Source organism: Tenrec ecaudatus, chromosome 8 (genome assembly GCF_050624435.1).
Source record: "Tenrec ecaudatus isolate mTenEca1 chromosome 8, mTenEca1.hap1, whole genome shotgun sequence".
In the NCBI taxonomy this organism is placed as follows: domain Eukaryota; kingdom Metazoa; phylum Chordata; class Mammalia; order Afrosoricida; family Tenrecidae; genus Tenrec; species Tenrec ecaudatus.
Window position 1 is genome coordinate 9,277,808 of NC_134537.1, and position 17,162 is coordinate 9,294,969.

General features: G+C 47.1%; 1 protein-coding gene and 1 pseudogene across 5 annotated transcripts in view; one reads left to right on the forward strand and one right to left on the reverse strand.

Annotated features, from left to right (window-relative positions):
• The window catches only part of ULK4 (unc-51 like kinase 4), a 600,065-nt gene that overhangs the window by 176,496 nt on the left and 406,407 nt on the right, over positions 1 to 17,162 (forward strand). The window lies entirely within an intron of this gene.
• Positions 4,610 to 5,108, reverse strand: LOC142454202 (transcription initiation factor TFIID subunit 12 pseudogene; annotated as a pseudogene).

Consider the following 17,162-nt stretch of genomic DNA (forward strand, 5'->3'; position numbering starts at 1 on the left):
AGGAATTTTTTGCTTCTCTAAGACCTAATGTGGTAAGGTGACAGTGTGTTCAGGGATGCCTAATCGGCTGCCTGTTTTCACATGAACGTATTGTGTTCGCCTTGACAATTTGGAAAAGTTAACTTTCAGTGCTCATTCACTGACCTCACTGAGAAGTCAAGGGCATATACTGGCATCAAATATAGCTGGGTGCATGAGTCTAAAATATACCAGCAATATTCCACGATTTTTTCTTTTCCCCCTCATCTCTCTAATCTGCCTGCAAATAAGTGGCTTTGTTCTCAGACAGGATCTCCTCACTGGGCGTTTAAATGCCTTCTGGGAGATGATCCCAGAGAAAGAGTGGCTGCCTCTTTTGTTAGCTCTGGCAAAATTCTCAGGAAAACTGTGTGTGTGCTTTCATTAAGCACCACTGATGGCAGTGGTGACTCACTAGTAGAATTACTGTCTCCATGTAGGAGCCAGATGCTCTTTCTGACCCACATACCTCAAGCACAACAGCGACTTGCCTGTGAGCAGAGAGGCTTGTGTGTTGTTTTGATGCCGAACCAGCTTTAGCTAAACTTCAGACCAAGAGAATTTGCAGGTGAAAATTTGCCAGTGGAAACTCTGTTTCAGAGCAATGGGATCTCGCTGGGTTGGGCCCACTGAGTCAGAGCCCAGTGCAGTGGTGACATGGCGTGCCATGTGATATGCACGTTCCAGGGGCTTATCAGAGATGCTGTGTAATAGGAACTGAGAAGAAGCAAGAATAAGTATTATAAATACCAGCTGAATTATTTTTAAAAGTCATGAATCAATATCAAAGAACTCTTACAACGTCGCATTGTACATGTTCTTATTTCTGAAGAGATGAACTTGGGTGATGGAATACCACTTGTAGAGAGCAGGGACTTGAGTTAGACTTTGAAACCTGAGAATGGCTGGCTAGAACATAGATTCCCAAACTTACTTAGCCACTGCCACCTTTTCGGTTAAAAAAAAGTTACTCTGTGTCCCCCAGGCAGTCAAACTTTTACATTATAGCAGGGGTCCTCAAACTATGGCCTGTAGGCACGTACGGCCTGCCCAGGACATTTATCTGGTCCGCTGGGTGTTTTTGCCCCATTGGTTTTTTTTTGTTTTTTTTTACTTCAACATAAGATCTATGCAGTGTGCATAGGAATTTGTTCATAGTTTTTTTTAATTAATTAATTTATTTATTTTAACAATTTATTGGGGCTCATACAATTCTTTTCACAGTTCATACATATACATACATCAATTGTATAAAGCACATCTGTACAGTCTTTGCCCTAATCATTTTTTTCTCTTTTCTTCTTTTACATTTTATTAGGGACTCATACAACTCTTACCACAATCCATACATATACATACATCAATTGTATAAAGCACATCCATACATTCCCTGCCCCAATCATTCTCAAGGCATTTGCTCTCCACTTAAGCCCCTTGCATCAGGTCCTCTTTTTTTCCCCCCTCCCTCCCCATTCCCCCCTCCCTCATGTGCCCTTGGTAATTTATACCTCGTTATTTTGTCATATCTTGCCCTATCCGGAGTCTCCCTTCCCCCCTTCTCTGCTGTCCCTCTCCCAGGGAAGAGGTCACATGTGGATCCTTGTAATCAGTTCCCCCTTTCCAACCCACTCACCCCCCACTCTCCCAGCATCGTCCCTCACACCCTTGGTCCTGAAGGTATCATCCACCCTGGATTCCCTGTACCTCCAACCCTCATATGTACCAGTGTACAGCCTCTGTCCTATCCAGCCCTGCAAGGTAGAATTCGGATCATGGTAGTTGGGGGGAGGAAGCATCCAGGATCTGGGGGAAAGCTGTGTTCTTCATCGATACTACTTCGCACCCTAATTAACCCATCTCCTCTCCTAAACCCCTCTATGAGGGGATCTCCATTGGCCGACACTTGGGCCTTGGGTCTCCACTCTGCACTTCCCCCTTCATTTAACATGATATATATACATATATATACATATATATATATACATATATACATATACACATATATACACATACATACACACACATATCTTTTTTTTTTTTTGCATGATGCCTTATACCTGGTCCCTTGGGCACCTTGTGATCGCACTGGCCGGTGTGCTTCTTCCATGTGGGCTTATTTGCTTCTGAGCTAGATGGCCGCTTGTTCACCTTCAAGCCTTTAAGACCCCAGACACTATCTCTTTTGATAGCCGGGCACCATCAGCTTTCTTCACCACATTTGCTTATGCACCCATTTGTCTTCAGCGATCCTATCATGGAGGTGTGCAGTCAATGATATGATTTTTTGTTCTTTGATGCCTGGTAACTGATCCCTTTGGGACCACTCGATCACACAGGCTGGTGTGTTCTTCCATGTGAACTTTGTTGCTTCTGAGCTAGATGGCCGCTTGTTCACCTTCAAGCCTTTAAGACCCCAGTCACTATCTCTTTTGATAGCCGGGCACCATCAGCTTTCTTCACCACATTTACTTGTTCACCCACTTTGGCTCCAGCCGTTGTGTCGGGAGAGTGAGCATCATAGAGTTCCAATTTAATAAAAGAAGGTATTCATGCATTGAGGGAGTGTTTGAGTAGAGGCCCAAGGTCCTTCTGCCACCTTAATACTTGACCTATAAATATAGACACATAGATCTATTTCCCCATCCTCCTATATATATTTGCATGTACATGTCTTTGTCTAGACCTCCATGAATGCCCTTTGACTCCTAGCTCTTTCCTCCATCTCCCTTGACTTTCCTCCTGCCCTACTACCATGCTTCATCGCCACCTGGGCTAGAGTATACCTCTTCTCTAAGCAACCTTACCCTTGATCATTTCCCACCAGGCCTGCCACTCCCCCTTCTCTACCATTTGGGGTCCCATGTTTTTCCCTTGTCCCTGGATTTGTTAACACCACTTCCTTACTCCCCTTACCCCCCCACCCCAAGTCCCCCCGGAACTGTCGGTCCCATTGTTTTTCCTCCAGATAGTTCATCCAGCCTGTCCAATTCAGACAGACCTGTGGAGTCACTAACATGCACGAAAACTAGACAGAGGAACACAAAGCAACAGTATACAACCAGACAACAAAACAACAAAAGCAAACCACTGACAAAGAATAGAACAAAACAGTTCACAAGAGAAAAGCTTGTAGTTAGTTCAGGGATCGTTTGCTGGCCCTTAGGAGCGTTTTCCAGTCCAGTCTGTTGGGGCACCACGCCCTGGCCCCAAAGTCCACTTTCAGCATTCCCTGGGGACCTTGCCACTCCATTCCCTTGCTGTTCCACTGCACTCCCCCAGTGATTTGCCTCGGTGTGGTGGGATCAGGTCAGGTGCAATTCCCACACTGTGTCTCCGGTGCTGTCCCCTGTATCGCCCTTAGTCACTGAGGGGCATCATGTCTCATAGTAGGGCCAGCCATGTTGTTCTCTCTGTGGACTGGCTACTCTACTCAGGAACATCATCATCACAGCCTGGTGGGCCAGGCTGTGCTCCACTCTCTCCTCCTGCCCCTTCATCTGCTCCCGTGTGCTCTGATCAAATATGTCCATCTCCCAGAGCTGCAGAGTCAATGTCATCCTTTGGAACAAATTCTTTTCGGGGGAGGGGCAGGAATCCACTTAATTTATGGTGCTGGGGCCAGCCTCCCAGACCTCTCCACTGGTTCCCTCCTCCACGCCGGGATATTGCATTCACACCTTGCGACACTGGGTTGAAGTCTGGTCCCACTTTCCCTGTGGAGATATAAACAATACCCTCCCCTTGGGTGGATTAATTCCCCCTGACCCCACTACCCTTTTCTTCCTTGTATTCAGTTTTGTTTTTTTTTAAAGCTATAGTCTCGCCCTCCAACGGGTCTGAGGGACAGTGAACTGGCCCCTGTTTACAAAGTTTGAGCACCCCTGCACTATAGCCTAGTATGCAGGATAACATGGAGAGTCTACTTTTGCGGCTCCCTGGATCATTCCAAAGCCCTCTCCACTCTTGTGGGGAGGGGGTGGGTAGTATGTCCACTGTGGGAAATAGTGGGATAAGAAACAAAATTAAAAAAACAAACAACTCACCGCTGTCAAACTCATGCCGACGCATAGTGACTATTGGGCTGGTAGATCTGATCCTGTGAGTTTCCAAGACTAGCTTTTCATGGGAGTAGAAAGCCCTATCTTTCTCCCGAGGAGTGGGCTGGTGGTTTCGAACTGCTGACCGCAGCCCAATGCATTACTACTGGTCTACCAGCGCTCCTGAAACGGAACGGAAGACAGAAAGGGGAGTGACGAGAGCTAAAGTGGCAGAAAAGGCCAAGGCAGCGATAGGCCAACAAGACCGTAACGCTTTGTCCCACATCCACTCACTTAGATAACAGACCACAAATAAAATCATCTCTAGAAGATACGCTGCTCCTCTTTGAGACGGCAGGGAAGAGGGGCTGAAAGGTGGGGTAGGAGACTTTATTCTTTTGGCAGATCCTCTCAGTCATTATAGATATTGCTTCACTTTTAATAAAAAATATATGCTTCTCTGTAAAGCATTTAAAAGAATTCCACGGATGAGATGGCCGAGGCCTCAGCTCAAGTCTCCAAATCATTGTCGTCAGTCCCTGACTCCTCCGTGGTTATTTCTTGGTGGTTTTCCGGATCGGCCCCAGTCTGTTTGTGAGCTTCTGTGGCACACGCTTTCTTGTAGGGTCGGATTTCTTCAGAGCCAAATCCTGGGATCCACATGTTCCACTGGCGCTCTAGATGCAGCTGGACATCTTTCACCTCCAGGCTGCTGGACTTGCGATGCCTGGCAAGCTGGCAGGCTGCTGTCACCACACTCTCAATAAAATCGTCAGCAATCTGCAGCAGCATCTCCTCTACATCTTCACCCAACTGCTCATTAGGATCCACTTCTCTTACTAAATCTTGCAATTTCTTCTTTGTCAATGCCTGATTGTTTTCAGGGCTGAGCCGCCCTCCAGCACCAGGAGTGCCCGGTATCTTTACCACTGTCGTGCTATTGGCCATGGAGCCTTGCGGAAGGGTGCTGGCTGGTTCCGGTTTGATGGACGAGAAATTGGAGAGGTTGATTAGGGCTGAGGGGCCAAACTGGTTCATAATCTGTGGAGCTTTGGACTTCAGCTCATAGAGCTTATCAAGATCCTGCTGCTTTTTCGAGCTGTTAGGACCAAGGCCAATCAACGTCAGTAGGTCCCCAATCCACTGCCGTGGCAGCCGAATGCTCACCGTTTTCCAATCTGTATTAGGATGGTTTCTCTAGAGCAGCGGCTCTCTCCTTCCTGCCAATTATTTCTGAAACCTCAACCCTCTACTTGTACGTGTCAGAATTCACTCAATGTAGCTTTCTTGAGCGCAGAGTTCCCCACGTTCCATGACCTTGGGGCACACTTCCCCGTGGCCTCCCTGTGAACATCTCCCAGAAGTCTAGTCCGCCTTTGATCGCCATTCTAGACACACTGCCTAATTAGAGGCGTTTCCTTAAGATCAGAGACAAGAACAGCATGTTAACCATCAAAACTTTGATAGCACTTTGAAATGTGAGTATTAACTAGTACACGCAAATCAAGTGGCATGTTGGTTTTCTGTTGCTGCTTCGCGTTGTTACTGAAAACAGTGGCTTACATCCACGCCCACTTACTCTTGCTCAGCTGTGGGCCAGGAGTCTGTGCTTCTGATCACAGAGCTTTGGGAAGCCTTGAGCTGGAGCTCGAGTTGAGTAGCTTGGGTCCGTGCTCGGGGTCGCACACAATTGAAATTCAAGGATCTGTTGGGTTGAGTCCCCATCTGGAGACTTGAGAAAGAAGTTGACTTCCAAGCTCTTTGTGTGTGTGTGTGTGTGTGTGTGTGTGTATGTGTGTGATTGGCGTGTAAGATTGCCCATTAAACTTGTCCATATTTCTCACACGGTCCACTCTAGCTTCCAGCCAGCAGCAGTTGGTCAAATCTCCATTAAGCTATAATTTTTTTTCGAGTTCTTTCTTGGCCACCAGCCTGAGAAAACACTCATTAAATTTGGTGATATCGCTTGTTGGAACTCAACATCTTGTGACTGGACTTTGACCTTTAGATTCACACCTGGGTCTTGCCAAAAACCGGATGTGCGGCTTCTCCCTCCCTCCTTCCCCTTTCCTTCATTTTTCCACCCTGCTCTTCCTTTCAAGATGGTTAAAGTGCTGGCGACATCACCGACTTATGTATGATTAATGAGAACAGCTTCTTCTCTTCCAGGAAGAAAGGTGCCACATACATACTCAGAATATTACCATGATTTCTATTCAGCGGAGAGACAAGATTTAATTTTAACGTTCATGCAGAAGAGAAGAGGCGCTATTTAAAATGAAACTTAAACTCAAATTGACCCTATTAATTAAAATCAGCACCTCTCAGAAGTTTAATATCAAAGTTATTGTCAAGAAATCTTAGTTCTAACCCAGTTTTCTGCTGAAAATTTGAACATTTTCCCCGTCTTCTCGATGTTACATAACTGAGGGGGCTCTCTCTGTATTTAACTGTAAGTTGGACTAGATCTTTCACTTAAAAAACACAACTTTGGTCTCCTTGGGTACAGAAATGGGATGGGGCCATATCTGACCTCCTTCGGCTTCACAAGGAGGCAGGGGAAGTCAACTGTCCATGTACTGAAGGATTTTAGGAGGCAGACGTCGGGTGTGCCTCTCCTCCAGTCTTCTTTATTCCGATACCAACTGTCCCTCCCTTGGTGCTCTGCTTCTCTACTGCAGTCCACGGTTTGTTGCAATGTTCACACAGACCTCCCAGACAATGCTTAGACGTTAGCGTGTTACAGTTCAGGATCGAAGATGGTAAAGATACAGTTCTTTGGTTAGTACAGTCTCTTCTCCATTCTCCCCACAGGCAGACCTCTCTGAGATCCAAGAGCCACATGGTCTCTTGGCCTCTGCCCTGATTTGAACAAGTGTTACAAAACTCTTACAAGGGCGTGATCAGTATTCAAAAGGCATCTCCCTCTGCAGGACAGCTTCCCACCTGTGCTGGTTGTGAGATTCTCCAGCCCTGACAATCCTACATCAGAGTCCCATGCACCATTTTTGCACGTTTCCACCCAGTCGTCAGTGGGAGTTACAAAGACGAGAACTGGAAAGAGCCGTGCCGGCGATCTAAGTGTGCCACATTGCACAAGAGACCATACAAATGTCAGTACACCAACTCGTCACCTACAGGGTTAGGTTCTAAAGACCAGGCTGCTATACAAGATCTTTCTTCCTGTAGAATGTTTAACCACAATGCCACCAACTCCCAAAAACTCACTGCCACCGCGGCGATGCCGGTGCATAGCGACCTCATAGGCCCCGGAGTTTTGGAGACCATTTGTTAGGGAAGTAGATTTTCTTTCTCCCCCAATGCCCCCAGGGCTCCTTAGATAGAAGATCACAGTCTATCGTTTGGGATCAGAAGGTGACGAGGGCTTTGTGGAAGAGAGGAGAGTGGGCACATGTTGATGCTATTGCTGTTACTCTGAGGGCCAGCCCCTTCTCTGAGGGCCATCTCTTGGCTTCTCACTGCCTGTCAGGCTTCCCTACCATGCCCCGGGATGTGCATGACACGGCCCCACCACACCCCTGCAGAGACCGTCGCGTCGCCTACTGCCACCCGTTCTGGGTAGGGATCTTGCTCACCTCCCATCCACCCTGGCCTCACAACCCCATGTGGTCCCCTCTCTCCCCACCTTGACCTCCCTGCCATCTTCAGGCTCTGCCTGGCTTCCACCCACTCGTCCTCGGTGGAAGACCATCCCAGAGTGTCCCCTGTGCTCCAGGCTGAATGGAAATGGCACACAGATGAACAGGAGAAGGCATCCCATGACCGGGTGGTTGCTTCCCTTGTGTGGTCTCGTCATCACTGGGGCCTCTGATAGAGCCTTTGGATGGTCTCTGGAAGGTGCCCTGAGCCTAGTTGTAGCCCCATCTAGGGCCCAGACTATGGGGTGGGCGGTGGGTTAGGGCACACAAGCTGTGAAAAGTTTCTAAGTCGTCATCAATGCAAAAGGTCCAATAACAGGTCAGTCGGTAAATGAAGAGTAGTAATCTAGTGGGGCTTCCACTGTCTGATTGTGTGTATGCCGTTTTAGACCACCTCCTCCTCCCTCCCGCCTTTTTTCAGTTAATTCAGTAAATACAAGGGGGCTTTAAAAAGTTCATTGAAAAATAAAATGAGAGGATCATGGGATTTTAAAAATGTGAAGCCCCCTCATCTGTACAAGGAGAGTGACTTAGCCACTCCAGGCACTGGGGACAGAATGGGGGCAAGACCAGCCCCGCCTCTCCGCGAGTTTCTATCCCGTCAAAGGTACAGGAACGTCTTTCTGTTCATCGTGGGTGCTGTGAAGAGAACCAGACCTAAGGCGAGGGACAGGGACAGAGGGCGATGTGAAGGAGACTGAACGGCTGTTTTATTGTATCGTTTAAGGAATTTGTCATTTTTGCACATGTGGCATTTAAACTTTTACGAAAATGCTTAATCTGAGAATCTTTGCCTACTCATACACATTTGGAAACGTGAAGCTGAGTTTTCCTGTTCTCATCTCCCTCCCGTAGTTGCCAGGCCTGTAATTCGGAGAGGAGCTGTTTTAGGTGGGGCCGTCCTGGGAAGCTGGAAGTGAGGACCTTGTCGCTGGGAAAGAGACATTTCCTGTCCCATTTGCCTTGGGTGGAGCCTTTGGGAGCCACTTTGTCAAAATATCTGATTTTCATTTTTCTTGTGGTTTTGCGTATTTTGTATTTCAAGAGATCAGCTCGAGATACATTTGCGTCCCTTGTCTTTGTGGCAATCTGCTGGGCGACCCTGCCTTCCTGGGGAAGATGAGTGCTGCTTTTCTCTACAGTTTCCCTCATGACGTCCTGGATGACACAGCCCAACAGCAAACCAATTTTTCCTCCTACCTTGATGTTTAGCTTTGTTCCCTGGGGAAGCAGTGTGGGGTGCTGAGGCAGAAATCGTGTGAGCTAGACCCCATCAGCTGTGGTTTCTTAGATATGGTGTTCCAGTGCGGTCTTAGCTATGAAGGTAGACCGGTTAAGGAATGTATCATCGTTTTAAATATGAGAAGAATTCAGACCCACAAATTACAAGCCACAACACAAAGAAGGTGGGAGATACTGGAAAATAACTACTAAGGGACTTTGCAGGGATGCTGAGTATGGACCCATGGCAGCCAGTTACACATGTGGTTGGCTTCACGCTGAGCTGTCAGTCATATGGTTAATAGTTCAAACCCACCAATCACGCTGCAGACTTCAAAAGATTTAAAGGTTTGGACACCCAAGGGGCAGTTCTTTTCTGCTCCCTGGGGTCACCATGAATTAGTAACAGGTAGATGGCATGTACCTTCTTCTCTGTCTCTAACATGAAAATGCCCTGATGTCTTTCTGGGTGAGCAGAGAGAAGAGTGTCACACGGGATATGTTCTGTATCTCAACAACTAGAGCCAGTAGAGAAAAACCGGGACCAATTATTGGGAAGGTCAATGAGACCTGGAAACAAGATTTACTTTTGAGACACCAAACTGTGTGTCGAGTACAAATAATTAAGCCTTCGTGTTTTCAAATCGAAGAAAGGAAGCCATTTCTTACAAATTGGAAATGTCCTTTTCACACTTTGCGCACATTCCGTGGAGCTTGTTAACTGTCTTCCGTAGGCGGTGGTTCGTCGCCCTCAAGCTGGTGCTGACTCAGGGACCACTGCACAACGGGAGGGAACGGTCCCTGGTCTTGCGTCGTCTCACAGCCATTGTTTACGCTGAGCACATTTTTGTGGCCACTGTGTCAACCTATCTGGTTGAGGGCAGACGTCATTCCGTTTTGCTCTCTTCTCCTTCCGATGGTAGCAGTGGAGAGGACATTCTGATGGTTTGATTTGCTTCTGTGTCTCCCTCGGGCATAAACGGTCTGTGTTCTGATAGGCATGCTTCTGGCCACCGGTGGGAATTAGAATGAAAGATATGTTTGACCTTTCCATAGACCCATTTTTGGGGATAGGCACAATTCAAGTTGTAGATTTTTGGTGTGTCAGAATGAAAGCATTCATTGTAATTGCTCTACTGTGTTTCACAAAATAATTTGACAATGGCTGGATTTTTTGTACCAGTTTTGTACATTTGGCTCGGTGATTAACCGAGTTTTAGAAATTCAATGGGAATCTAAATGGACCAAATTGGGGCATTCGAGTCACCACTGGAGGGCATAAGGACGCATACCTTGGTCTCCATCTCCTGGAATTGGAATATTTCTACTCTTGGGATGTCTTGTGATCTTAGGGTGTTGCCTCATCAAAACATTTCGGGCCATTATCATGGCAAATTGTTGCTGATTTTACAGGAGAAATCCGTAAAAGAGCCTAGGGCTTATTACATGAAATTGTATTTAACAATTATTATGAAGTTCATGTGCATCTTTCACTTTACAAAAGGAATCTCTCTCACACACACACAAACACACACGGGGGCTTCAAAAAGGCCACGTTCTGTTATCTTTTAACACTGCATTCCCACGAGCCTTTCGACGCACCGTCACCTGCGTGGGGTCCACATGCGTGAATCCCTCTGCCATTCGTCCCTTTCGCCATGCATGTGACTACTTCCTGGCTGAGATGGCTATGCTCAGGTGCGAGATGGAAGGACATCCGAACAACGACAAGACTGGGAAAGTCCTTACGAGAACAGTTACTTCGTTGGTTTATATCCCATCTCGTTGCATGACATCTTAGAGCTGACGGAGGATGCCGCCCAGTTCAAATTCTGGAAGAAACGGGCAGAACCTGCTAGAGTACTGTTACCCAAGCCTCCCTTAGGGCGTCTGGGCCGAACGCCTGCACTTCCTCCAAATGCCGCTGCTGCTCGCAGCGTCCTCTTCGTCAGCAAGCCGTGTCAGCCCGTGCTCCTGTGGTGGAAATGCCACACGTGGCGGCTTTCACAAACACGCGTGTCTCCGCGAATCGTCGGAGACGTGAAGTCGCGCTGGCATGCCCTATCTAGGGGAACGTCTTCTCTGGTGGCTCTGGCGGCATCTGCTCCTGGCGGAGCCCCCGGTGACCTGGCATCTTTGGGCCTCTGCCGCTTTGTCAGCTGGCTTGTTTAATCTCTTTTATAGCTCAAGAGATCAACTGGAAACACCCTATGCTAGTCCTATCTCATGAACATAGCAGAGACAGCCCATTCCCCAATGGGATAATCACTGCAGACGTAGAGGTTAGGAAGTACAGCACACACTGGGGAAGGGGGGGGGGTTGGGGGAGAGATGCAATTCAATCCATAACAAACCCGTTCTGTTAGACGCATGTTTTAACGCAAGACCTGCCTGACAGCATTCCATAGCTCTGACACTTTTAGACCTGTACATTGTCAATAACGTGCACAGTGCTAACCCAGCCATTCCAGGGTCTTGCCTGCTATTTTATGTTAATATGTTTCCTATTTAATGTTAATGTCTTCATGCTCCTCCACAGGGTTTCTCCATTCCTGGTGAGATTTACTTTCTGAGCATCCCTCTTTGGAATCTGTCTTTTGCTTTCACTCCCTGAAGAACGTGCTGTGGACCTTCATGTCTGCATATCTCCACCTGTGTTGTCTTATTTTCCTGACGGTCTTGCTTCATTCTAGCTATCTCCATCTTGATTTATAGATGGGCTATGCATTATTTAAACAATCTCCAGTTTGTACTGGACTCCCAGGGTCTTTGCAGTATTTCACTATTCAGTATTATACGGCAACACCTATTTTTTATAACTCTTGTCTTGGGGCAGCACCTTCCTCTGTCCTGTCAAGTCTAGGGGTGTCATCAGTGTCAATATTATGCTCATTTTAAGGCATTTGGTATGTTTTGCCAATTTTTGTCATCCTGCAAAGAAGCCAGGTGATCCTGCCAGTTTCCCTCATGGAAAAGGATTTTTACCCTGACTGCTGTAAGAGATGGGTACTTAGCCGGCTTTAAAAAAAATCATTTTATTAGGGGTTTGTGCAACTCTTATCACAGTCCATCCATCCATCCATCCATCCATCCATCCATCCATCCATCCATCCATCCATCCATCGTATCAAGTATATTTGTACATTTGTTGCCATCATCATTCTCAAAACATTTGCTTTCAACTTGAACCCTTGGTATCAGCTCCTCATTTTTTTCTCCTCCATCTCCATCCCCCCTCCCTCATGAACCCTTGATAATGTATAAATTATTATTTTGTCATGTCTTTTACTGTCTGACATCCCTCTTCACCCACTTTTCTGTTGTCTGTCCTCCAGGGAGGGGGTAAATGTACATCCTTGTCATCAGTCCTCCTTTCTCACCCACCTTCCCCCTTACCCTCCTGTCATTGTTGGTCCTGAGGAGTTCATCTGTCCTGGATTCCCTGTGTTTCCAGCTCTTATCTGTCCCAGTGTACATTCTCTGCTCTAGCTGGATTTGTAAGGTAGAATTTGGGGGGGAAAGGGGTAGGAAGCATTTAAGAACTAGAGGAAAGTTGTATGTTTCACCGGTGCTACACTGCACCCTGACTGGCTCTTCATCTCCTTGTTACCCTTCTGTAAGGGGCTGTCCGGTTGTCTCCAGGCGGGCTTTGGGTCTCCACTCCATGCTCCCCCTCATTCGCAATGATAAGAATTTTTGCTCTTTGATGTCTGATACCTGATCCCAGTGGTTGTGCCCTCTGAGCGTTCACTTGTCATTCTTGAACCGCTAAGGCGGCGGCCATTTCCTCCTTGCTAGTCATCATTATTTTGTTCCGTGGATTGCACCCATTTTTTTTTCCTGGTAGGTGTTTAATGGCTCCCAACAGTTTTTTATTCCTCTTTGGTTTTGTTGAAACATTGTACAAGTAGTTCCCCCTCATTTGACTTGTTTATCAGGGTTTGTCGTTGAGAAAAGCTTAACTTTTTACAACTTTGGAGGTTGTAAAGACTGTTCCCATTTCTCTTTGGGAACATGTTCCTATCACCCATGAGTAAGGAGATATATGCTCCTTTTTGTATTCTTTTAAAAAAAAAGTTATTTTACTGGGGGCGGCTACAGCTAACATCACAATCCATCCACCCATTGTGTCAAAAACATACCCTATATTCTCGAGGATAAGCCGACCCGAATATCAGCTGAGGCACCTCATTTTACCACAAAAACGGCCTTAAAAATGCTGAAAAACTCGGCTTATACACGAGTATATATGGTATATGTGTATATGTTTTACATATAGATATAAAAGACATATACATGTTAGTCCAGGTAGACTAGAGAAACAAATCCACAATCACGCACATGTGTGTAAGAGTTTTATATAAAGGGTAGTTTTACATGAAGAAAGCCTCCCAACCCAGTCCAGTCCAAGCCCATAAGTCTGTTATTGGCCCCTAGGCCCAATACCAATCTATAAAGTCCTCTTCTGACTCACAAAACACATGCAATGACACCAAATGTAGGATGATCACAGACCACAGGATCAAGCCTTTGGATCCAGTGGTGTAGTAAGCATCTCAGCGCTGGCAGGGGTCTCCATCTGACTCCTCCAGGTCCAGGGCTCTGTCTGCATCAGGGTAGGTTCATGTGGTTTCTCCTCAGGGATGTCTTGCAGGGAGTGAGCCGAGAGAGTGTGTGTCTTTCGCCTCCAAGGAGGAAATCCCAGAGTTTTCCCAGAGTCCTTAGGTGAAGGCCATGTCCACAGAGACCTCATTGACTGTGACCTGATTGACAGACTAGACTCCACTCTTTCACTCTTACTCCCTTCAAGTCCCCAAATGACACCAGATTATGTAACTACCACACATGTTACAGTAAGCACACACACATACATCTTTTGGGATTGAGATGATGTTTTCATAGGGTAAGGATTTTGACTCTCCAAGATAACTCTTCTGGTCTAATGTCAGGTACCACCTTTCTTGCATTTTGTTTTTTCTTTCTTTTGAGCTTACCGTATGCTATTAAATTACTGTGCTTCTGTAAGATACTGTCATGGCGGAGTGCTTCCGTGGTGTACTTCTATGTATACTTTGACTGTATTTCCCTGTAAATATTCTGGAATATGCCCGACTGAGGTGTGAAATGTGAATTTATGGCTTAATCCCAGTCGAGTGGACCTCGCCCCCCTGCCCCACACATGTCTCAAGATCATCCTGAGTTCGTACGGGTTTCTTCTGTCTCCCTAACAGCCTTGTTTACATCAGGCACTTGATAAGACAGGGACAAGTCCATTTGATAACAAATTTGGTTATAAAGTGTTGGTGGGAAAGTGGAGTTAAACTAGAATAGTTTCTCCATGAACTTTTTGAAGCCCCGTCTTGAACCTGCCTGATAGGATCTACTCAAAAAATTCTTGTCCTTGGGGTGGAAAAGCCACAATATCCTGCTCTATTGTGCCCACATCGGGGTGGCCCAAGAGTCCTGCGAGTATGTTATTTTTAAGTGTTTCCCCTCTTTTGGGATTGAAAAAAATTTAGCCCGAATGACTTGACTTGCATGGGTTCCGCTCGGAGGGCATACTAGAAGTAGAAAGACGGGCAACTCTGTGGTCAGAGCACTGTTCTGACAGCAGTAGCTCCATCTCTCTGTAGCCAGGCGTGGGCACTTGGAAGCTCCTCCCCAGCTCCTCCCTGGTCACTCTGCTCACAAGTTGTTTCAGGGTTGGGCTTAGCACTATTTGCTTATTTTCGGCCAGCTCCTATTCAGAGGCAGGTGCGATCCAATGACCCTAAGCTCAACCCCCTTATCTCCCTTGAAGACAAGCTTAATAAATCAGAGCCGCCTTTGGGCTGGATCATGCTGACCATTACAAAGTTATCTTTGATTAAACAACAATATTCTCACTATCTCTATTCTAAATAGATCCGTTGTGGATGTTAGCCCTCTTTTTCCAAGCGGTAAAAAGCACAGTGATTTTTTTTGAGAAAATTTTCACATCCCGGTTTCATCCTCCTCCTGTTTCAAGGACAGATAACCTCAGAACAGTTTTTTTTATTAATCTCTCAGTAAGGTTTCTTCATTTTAATCTTTTCAAATGCAGTTCATGAGTATGTATTTTCCATTGTCTTTTGAAATATGTTTTTCATGGCTGTGGAGAAGGTGTCTATAACTGATTTGCTGTCTGTAGTTTGCCTAATGCCTTCTACACAAGAGGATGAGTATAAGGGACCACTTTATAAACAATAATTGCAAGCCCTTCGTGAGCCAACAATGTCTGGGAGTGTGGGCGACTCTCCACAAGCCGCTGTTTCCAAAGAGTAGCGAGCAGAAGGAGACCTTCTTTTCTCGTCTCGACTTCCTGGCGGCAGTGCCTCTGGTTTCTTGTAAAGGGTTAGCTCACAGACTTGGGGGTTTCAAACCCCGCGTTGTCTCCAGGGAGATAACCTCTGAGCCCTTGACATATCCTGCCTGATAGTCTCTTCCCTTACCTGGGACCTTCAACCGCACCAGATGGTTCATACTAACAGTGTGATTAATGGTGGGGGCCTTGGGCCAGCCAGATAGCTCTTGCTCACAATGACTTACCGTGGGGGCTTAGGCCAGGCCGTATTCCTGTGACTTCTGGAAGGGCCGGAGACAGAGGAATTAAAGTCAGCCACCTGGGCGCTCCATGCCTCTGTCTCTGACTCCTAATAGAATCCTGCACAGCAAGGCTTGAGTGAGCTTTCCCCGTTGGCAGGGCTTCACACATGCTGTTAAACCTCACTGCTGGGAGGATTCAGTGCTGTCTGCACAACTCCATTGCCTGGTCCCTGGTGGATCCTGCTTAGGTGCCTCTTGTCTTATCTGAGTATCATCTCGCTTCTTTTCTAAGGTGCCATTGAGCGGCCTCCAAATCATCGTGGCCCTCTGTTTGACAGTCGACACAAAACCCAACACTGTTCAGCCCCGTACCACGCTCAGAACTGTTTTATTGGAGCCCATTGTTCAAGCCACTCTGTCATTTCATCTCTTTGATGGTCTTCTTTTGGGCTGAGGCGCCTTTTAATTAACTGTGATGTTCTGCAGGGAACGGTCTGTTCTGTGGATATGTCCAGTGACGTGAAGTCTCTCCAATCTTACTTCTGTGGTCCATTCTGGCTATATTCTTCCGAGACAGATCTGTTGGTTGTCCCAGAAGTCCATGGTGTATGGTTAATAGTCTTCATCGACACCCTAATTCAAAGGGATCCGCTCTCCATCCGTCTGTGTCACTCGGTTTTAGGCTTTCGCGTTCATAGGACACGCTTGGATTCATCGCGTGGCACCTTAGTGTGCTCACAGGGATGTCATGAGTCTGAAAGCTCGTCTGAGCTCTGAGAGGCGAGTGAAAGACTGAACCCGAGGATTGTCTCTGGACCTCTGACTCAAACCCCCAAACTCCAAACTAAATCCACTGCCATCAAGTCATTTGACTCAGAGAGACCTTACAGGACAGATTAGAACCGCCCCCCGCGTGGCGGAAGAGTACTTAAGAGTATGCATCGGATGTCCAGTTTTATGAAACACATTTTATCATGGTGTGGTGCCTTGTCTGACCTCCTTTGGCTGCCAAAAAAGAGAGGGAAAATCCAACTCCACATCTGCCCAAGGCCAGCTCGCCCCCGTCAGACACCATCTTTCCCACAGCGCTCCAGCACAGCACAGAACTCACGTCCCTGTGGTTGATCAGGAGAGCGAACAGATGACAGGGTTAAGGACATAGTCCTTTTGTACACGACGCCACTTCTCCTCCCTGCTGCCTTAGCCACGTGGCCCCCTGGCCTTTCCTTGCCCCCGGAACCAGGAAGCTTACTCCTCTACTCTGCCCCGTGGTCTCGGTGAGACGCCTTTAGCCTGTCTCCTGAGGTCAGTGTGCCAGCCTCTTCAGAGAGGGACCCGCACATTCACTCCGCTTTGGCTCTTCTTCGATGGCCCCAGGAGTGTCTCTCTCCCTGCTTCTGAGATGGCACACTGGTATACCCTGTGCCCATGGCAAACTGACCAATCCCCTCGAACGTTTCGCAGAACCTGTTCGCGCGGGTCCATCCAGTCCTTCGGCCAGAGTTACAAGACAGGAATGAAATAGCACCCCCATCCAAGCTGATTCCATCTCAGGGGGCCTTTCCCACTGCGCTGTCTGGGCGGTAAATGTTTACGGGGCCGGATAGCCTCATCTCTGCCACAGAGCAAGCCGGTGGCTCAGAACTGCTGTCATTGTGGTGGC